We start from the raw sequence: 7500 nt of genomic DNA, 5'->3' as shown, positions 1-7500 counted from the left end.
TTCCCCTGGCGGTGACAGCTTGGTCACACTTTTCAGACACAATTTGCACCCCTCCTCTCAACCCAACCCACCAAGCTCCCCCTTCCCCCCCAAAAAAAAAAAAAAAAAATGCGCGAAGACGCTTGTGTTAGTTTTCCGTTTTTTTTTTTTTTGTCTATTTTTTTTTTCTCCCTAATATCTCCCCTTCTAATTTCTCTCTATAGTATTTACTCAACTCTTTTGAGGGTCTAAGGGACTCTCACTAACCAAGACCAATATAGAGTTGGTTTCATTTCTAAGTACCACATAGATGTCCTCAAGGAAGTTTTGGATGATATATAGGTCCAGAAATTTATAGAATTGCTACGTGAGCGAATCTTTCTGAAATAACTGATATATTCTTATTATAATTATGAAACGTTAAGAAACACGTTTGCAATAGTTTTACAGATTTCTCCTGTCATTGTAGTACTTATAAGTGAACGTCGTCGTACAAGATGAGCTACACACTGATTGTTAATTTTTCCTTTGACCTCTGCAATTCCGTCAAAATGATCAAAATAAGACACTCAGCCATAGAAATAAACCTAACGTTTGAATTAACGAGTGGATGACCAGAATAAGATGTCCTGGCGACAGTTAGAAAATAGGAAGGTAAAATGCAACCGGTAAGGAAGCGTGGCTTTGGTGGCACTTTACGGCAATGGTGAACGCGCTGCCGCTCTCAGCGCTCCAGCTCGGCGTCTTCAAGACTCTCCCAGAAGCTACCAAGAGGTCTTCCCCCCTAAACGTTATTTCCTCGCCTCTAGTGCTGTGAATTAACTCATACCCCAAAAGCCTTTCCTCCTCCTCCTTCTTCTCCTACTCCTCCTTTTGCTCCTCTTTCTGTTCCTCATTCTTCCTCTCCTCCTCCTCCTTCTTCTGCTCCTATTCCTTATCCTCTTGCCCCTCCTTCTATTCCTCCTCCTCCTCCTTCTTCTCCTACTCCTCCTTTTGCTCCTCTTTCTGTTCCTCATTCTTCCTCTCCTCCTCCTCCTCCTCCTCCTCCTCTTTCTTCTGCTCCTATTCCTTATCCTCTTGCCACTCCTTCTGTTCCTCCTCCTTCTCCTCCTCCTTCAGCTTTTCCTTCTTGTAATCCTCTCCTCCTCCTCCCTCTCATTCTCCTTTTTCCTTTCCCTCTCTTTCTCTTTTTCCAACTTCGCTTGTATCTTCCAACTTCTCTTTTCTTCCTCCTCACTCTCTTCCTCCTATTTTTTCTCATCGTTCTCTTATTCTCCTCCATCTGCTGTTCCTTGTTCTTCTCCTCTTGCTCCTCCTCTTCCTCACCCTTTTCCTCCTCCTCCTGCACCTCCTCCTCGTCTACCGCCACGTCATCTCTTCCTCTTCGGACTCGAGTTTCTTTCCCGTCTCTTCTCCTTATTCCGCCTGCGGGGCTCATTGCTCCACGTGCCCTTGTTAGGTGTCCCGCAATGGATTTGGTCCTTTATCATTGCGTCCTTTTTCAGCGGCGCCGTTACCTCTCCCTCCCCCTCACCCCCACCCACCCCCGAGGCCTCCGCTTACGTTTCTTTCTCCTCCTCCTCCTTCAATTCCTTTCTCTTTTCCGTCTTACTCTTTTACTTTTCACTCTCTTCACTTCTGATATCTTTCCTACTACATTTTTACCTCTTACTCTTTTCCTTCTTATTTTCTTTCCCCTCTTCTTTTATTCACTTTATCTCCTTCTCTGCCCCACTCCATGTACTTCTTATACTTCTTCTCGTTTCTCCCTTCTCTCTTCCATCCTTCTTCTCCTCCAGTTTCTTATTCTTTCTTCTCCTTCTTTGCTCCCTTTCCTCCGACACATTGTCACATTTGATCGCATCTTATCGACCTAGCCTTTGTCATTTTTTTTTTATATCTAACCTTCATCTAAGGCGCTTTGGAGATGAATGAAAGATTGTGTCGGCAGCCCGAATTAGAGGAAATGACCAAAAATGGTACATGTGATTGTATTTTTTTCTTCTGTCTTTTATCCCCTTTATATATCTTTCTCTTGATCTCCATCTCTCTCTTTTTCTTTCTCTGTGTCTTTCTTCATCTCTTTCGCATTCTCACTTCTCTCTCTCTCTCTCTTTCTCTCTCCCTATCTATTTATCTATCTCTCTCTTCTACCCCACCTATCCTCTCTCAATCTTCTCTTCCACGTCTCCTCTCTCCCAGCCCTTCACTGGATCCTCCTTCTGCTCCTCCTCCTCCTTCTTCTCCTCCTCCTCCTTTTGCTCTTCCCTCTGCTTCTCCTCCTCGTCATGGTTCTTCTGCTCCTTCTTCCTCGCTCTCATTCTTCTTTGCCCTCTCTTTCTCTTCCTCTTTTTCCAACTTCTGTTCCTCCTTCTTCCTCTCCTCCTCCTCCTACCTCTGCTCTTCCTTCTACTTTTCTTTGTTATCCTTTCTCTTCTCCTCCCTCTCATTCTCCTTTTCCCTCTCCTTCTTTTCCTCCTTTTCCGACCTCACTCGTCTCTTCTCCTTTCTTCCTCTTCCTATTTTTCTCATCTTCCTCCTATTCTCCTCCTCCTCCTCTTTTTCTTTCTTCCCCTCATCTTCCTCCTCTTACTTTTCCTCGTCTTCGTTCCCGTCTTTTTCGTTTTTCCTTTTCGTCTTCTTCCTTCCTCTTTCCTATTTCCTGTCTCATCCTATATATTGTGTCCTTGTGGCGCAATCGGAAATGTGTATGGGGTCACATCCTCCTAGTTGCGGGTTCGAGTCCCGCACTTCTCCCCGATCTCTACCCAGTAGTGCAAAAACCGCATAATGAGGCTAAAGTGACGGCTTCGGCCGCATCTAAGCGCTTCCTGGCGTAAGCTCCTGTGTCTCTTCCTCTTTTGCTTTCTCCGTCTTCCTCTGCTTCTTCGTTTTCCCACTCCTCTTCCTCCACCTTCCTCCTCCTTCCTCCTTCTCCTCCTCCTCTTCCTCCTCCTCCATCCTCTTCCTCCTCCCTCCTCCTCCTCCTCCTCCTATCTCCTCCTCATTTCTCCTCCCCCTCCTCCTCTACCACCTTCCTGCTCTTTCTTAATCATTCTCCTCCTCTTCATAGTCTTCCTTTTCCTATTCCTCCTTCTCTCTTCCTCCTCCTTCTCCTCCTCCTCCTTCCTCCTCCCCTTCTCCTCCTAATCTTTCTCAATCATTGTCATCCTCTTCCTAGTCTTCCTTTTCCTATTCCTCCTTCTCATCTTCCTCCTCTTTTCTTTTCTTCCGCTTCTACTTCCAATACATCTGCCTCTATCACTCCCTACCTTCTCCTTCTCTTCCCTCTTTCTCTCTTCTTCCTTTTCTATTTCATTTATCTTAACCTCTGTCACCGCCATCTTTTCCTCTACCTCCTTTTCCTCTACCTCCTTCTCCTCTTCCTCCTCTTCCTCCTCTTCCTCATCTTCTTTCTCCCTTTCTTCGTCCTCCTCTACTTCCTCCTCTATCACCCTTCCTCTTCCTTCATCTTCACTTATACCCTCCCCCTTTCTTCTCCTCCCTCCATCTTTTCTTCCCTCCTTCTCTCTCCTATCCTCTTCCCCCCTCCTCTCTCCTCTCTTCTGATGAATAAAGGAGTAATAACGAGTAATGAATTCTTAAACCCTTCATTGGAAAAGTCTCCTCGGTTCAGACTCAAACACAAAACTGACGTCGACGCAAATAAAGCTGAACGGAAACTTTCGCAAACAAACAAACAGACGAACAAACAAACAAACAAACAAACAGACGCTGCTGTGCTTAAAGTGTAAATATCGTGCAATTGTAAAAAGAGCTGAGGGGGAGAGGGGGGAGGCGGGGATAGAAGGGGGATTGAAAAGAAGGCGATAGATGGATTGAAAGCTAATTGGGAGTAGTTGTCGTCGAGTGGGAGTGGGAGTGGTTTGGGATTGGGAGTAAAGTTATGGAGAGTGAGTAAAATGAAAAATAAAGTATCTTCGTATGGGAGTTGGAATGGGGAAGTACATGGGAATGGTAGAGAGAGGAGGTGAGGGAGGAGGGAAGGGAGGGAGGGAGGGAGGGAGAAAGAGAGGGATTTTCTTTGTTAAGAGAGAGTGGAAAGAGAAAGAGTTAGTTGGGAGCTATATTTTACAACCTCCCCTCACCCTCCCACCCCTTCCTCTTCCCCTCCCACCCCTTCCTCTTCCCCTCCCACCCCTTCCTCTTCTTCCTTCCCGTCCCCGTCACCCTGGAAACCCTTCTTCCCCGTACCTCCATCTCCTCAGCTGAGCAAAATAGTTAATCGAAACAAAATATATCTTTTTATATGGTTTAACGTCACAAACTCCCCCCTATCGGGAGCTAGGACGGTGCCCCTCACAGAGGGCTTTGTAGCGTGGAATTTAATGAACCATGACCTTGGTTCAACTTCGCCGGTGGCAGGACTCAAACCGCCATCCCTGCGACCTACGCCGCAAGTAACGACGCTCTATCAGGTGATGACGCTGAAGCGTCTTTGTAATGTATGAGTACAATATTGGAGGAAATGAGAAAAGTGAGAGAGAGAGAGAGAGAGAGAGAGAGAGAGAGAGAGAGAGAGAGAGAGAGAGAGAGAGAGAGAGAGAGAGAGAGAGAAGGGGAAAGATAGGGAGGAGGAGGAGGAGGGCGAAAGGAAGAAGAGATAAAGATGTGGAGGCGGAGCAAGAAAGAGAGAGAGAGAGAGAGAGAGAGAGAGAGAGAGAGAGAGAGAGAGAGAGAGAGAGAGAGAGAGAAGGGGAAAGATAGGGAGGAGGAGGAGGAGGAGATAAAGATGTGGAGGCGAAAGGAAGAAGAGATAAAGATGAGAGAGAGAGAGAGAGAGAGAGAGAGAGAGAGAGAGAGAGAGAGAGAGAGAGAGAGAAGGGGAAAGATAGGGAGGAGGAGGAGGAGGAGGGCGAAAGGAAGAAGAGATAAAGATGTGGAGGCGGAGCAAGAGAGAGAGAGAGAGAGAGAGAGAGAGAGAGAGAGAGAGAGAGAGAGAGAGAGAGAGAGAGAGAGAAGGGGAAAGATAGAGAGGAGGAGAGGAAGAGATAAAGATGTGGAGGCGGAGCAAGAAATAAGAGAGAGAGAGAGAGAGAGAGAGAGAGAGAGAGAGAGAGAGAGAGAGAGAGAGAGAGAGAGAGAAGGGGAAAGATAGGGAGGAGGAGGAGGAGAAAGGAAGAAGAGATAAAGATGTGGAGGCGGAGCAAGAGAGAGAGGGAGAGAGAGAGAGAGAGAGAGAGAGAGAGAGAGAGAGAGAGAGAGAGAGAGAGAGAGAGAGGAGAAGAGAGAGAGAGGAGAGAGAGGAGGGGAAAGATAGGGAGGAGGAGGAGGGCGAAAGGAAGAAGAGATAAAGATGTGGAGGGGGAGCAAGAAATAAGAGAGAGAGAGAGAGAGAGAAGGGGAAATATAGGGAGGAGGAGGAGGAGGAGGAGGAGGAGGGCGAAAGGAAGAAGAGATAAAGATGTGGAGGCGGAGCAAGAAATAGAAAGAGAGAGAGAGAGAGAGAAAAGGGGAAAGATAGGAGGAGGAGGAGAGGAGGAGGGGGAAGAGGAGGAGGAGGGAGAGAGGAGGGCGAAAGAAGAAGAGATAAAGATGTGGAGGCGGAGCAAGAGAGAAGAGAGAGAGAGAGAGAGAGAGAGAGAGAGAGAGAGAGAGAGAGAGAGAGAGAGAGAGAGAGAGAGAAGGGGAAAGATAGGGAGGAGGAGGAGGAGGAGGGCGAAAGGAGGAAGAGATAAAGATGTGGAGGCGGCGCACGGTGTTGTGCAGTTTGTCAAAACGACCCTCGGAAAACTTGGAGGATTTACACGAGCATCTTTTACCGAAAGTGTCCTCAAGTCCGAAGTTTTCTGGGGTTCCTGGGAGGTGGCGGAGGGCCGAGGATTGGGGTTGGTGGTGGTGGGGGGGGGGGTTACTGGGGAAATAATGAAATCTTCGAGTTCCGGAGTTTCTGGCTTCCAGAGTGACGTGACACAAAGATTCTGGGCGTCGTTGTCCGGTGTATTGAGTTCAGGATTGTCTAGGTTTGTGAACTGATTATCCCTTGTTGGAGGCTGGGTAAAGGCCTCTTTCAGTTCCTGCCACGTCACTCTTGCAAACTTTTCTCTCTCGTTCCTCCACCTTCTGTCTGATCTCCCTTTTCCAAGCTTGCTATCTCGCGGCGTCCAGTTAGTATCACACCTGCTCCGTCTATTATCTTACTTTGTTTCTTATCACATGTTCAGGACTCGAACCTAGAACAATGGTTCGGAGCTCATACCCTTGCCCACTGACCCGCTGCTCCATGGCTCAGTGGGCAAGGGGGTGAACTCGGAACCACTATTCTAGGTTCGAGTCCTGAACATATGAGAAGAAACAAAGTCTGGTCCGACTCATAGGGCACAAGGTATTGAACTATTATCTTACTGGATGTTTGCCTTGCTCACTTCTACTCCTATTCCTGTGCCTTTTCTAAGACCTCTTTCATCCCAGTGGCTACTTCTAGTCAGTTTACCTTCCTCCTCACTTACACTGTTATTCTCAGTTTTGCTCTCTGTCTACTCCTTATCCCAGTTTCCACTGGCTTCGTCAGTTTCCAAGTTTCATTATAGGGGATCATAGCTAGGATTATACCCTAACTGTAAACTTTGCGATTTGGACACAGACTGGGGCCCTATCGTCATGTCTGCGTGTACTGTATATCAAACATTTCCTAACCAAATACACCTTTTTATTTTGTTTTTCATAATTTCAATCCAATTTTGGCATTGAAACTAAGTAGTATATGTGCGTTAGCTTTGTCTATATTCTCACCAACGATTATTTGTACTTTTTACCAAGAATTTTGTTATTCTTGATTGTCTTCATATTAATTTTGAATTTTTCATTGTTGTGACCGCTGAGCATAAATTACAAATATTTTGTTTGTGAAATTAAAATAAAGTCATCCGTAAACCTTAGATGGTTAAGATAATTCCATTTCTTTATTTATTTTTATTTAATCTTATTCTATCTTTATTTTATTTTAATCTATTTTTATAAATACTTATCTTAGACGGTTAAGATAATTCCAGTTCTTTATTCATTTTTTATCTAATCTTATTTTATTTTCATTTTATTTTAATCTATTTCTATAAATATCTATCTATATTACTCTACTATATTTTATTCTATTAACTTATTTAATTCTATTTTATGTAATTTCATTCTATTTTATCATTTTGTTTGATTTTATTTTATCTTTATTTTTTCATTTTTTTTAATGTTATATTTTATTTTATCTTTATTTTCTATTTTTGTTTTATTTCATTTTGTTTATGATGTTTTATTTAATCTTATTCTGTTCCATTTCATTTTATATTGTTTGACTTCATTTCATGTTTGCTGTTCTTCCTATTGTTTTGGTCTTCGTTTTTAATTTTCTCTATCGGCTTTCCCCTGTGTCTTTCATTTTTCGTTGATTGTTTTCCGCATTCTTTCTTTTGCTTATTCTCTTTTCTCCCTCTCTTTCCTTGCCTCAACCGGACCTTTCTCTTTTTTCTCTCTCTCTTTTCAAACCTTTCTCTCACCCTCACCTAGTCA

Source organism: Oratosquilla oratoria, chromosome 38, assembly GCF_046742065.1.
Source record: "Oratosquilla oratoria isolate Oo_2021 chromosome 38, ASM4674206v1, whole genome shotgun sequence".
Lineage (NCBI taxonomy): Eukaryota > Metazoa > Arthropoda > Malacostraca > Stomatopoda > Squillidae > Oratosquilla > Oratosquilla oratoria.
Note: the sequence above shows the minus strand (reverse complement) of the source record.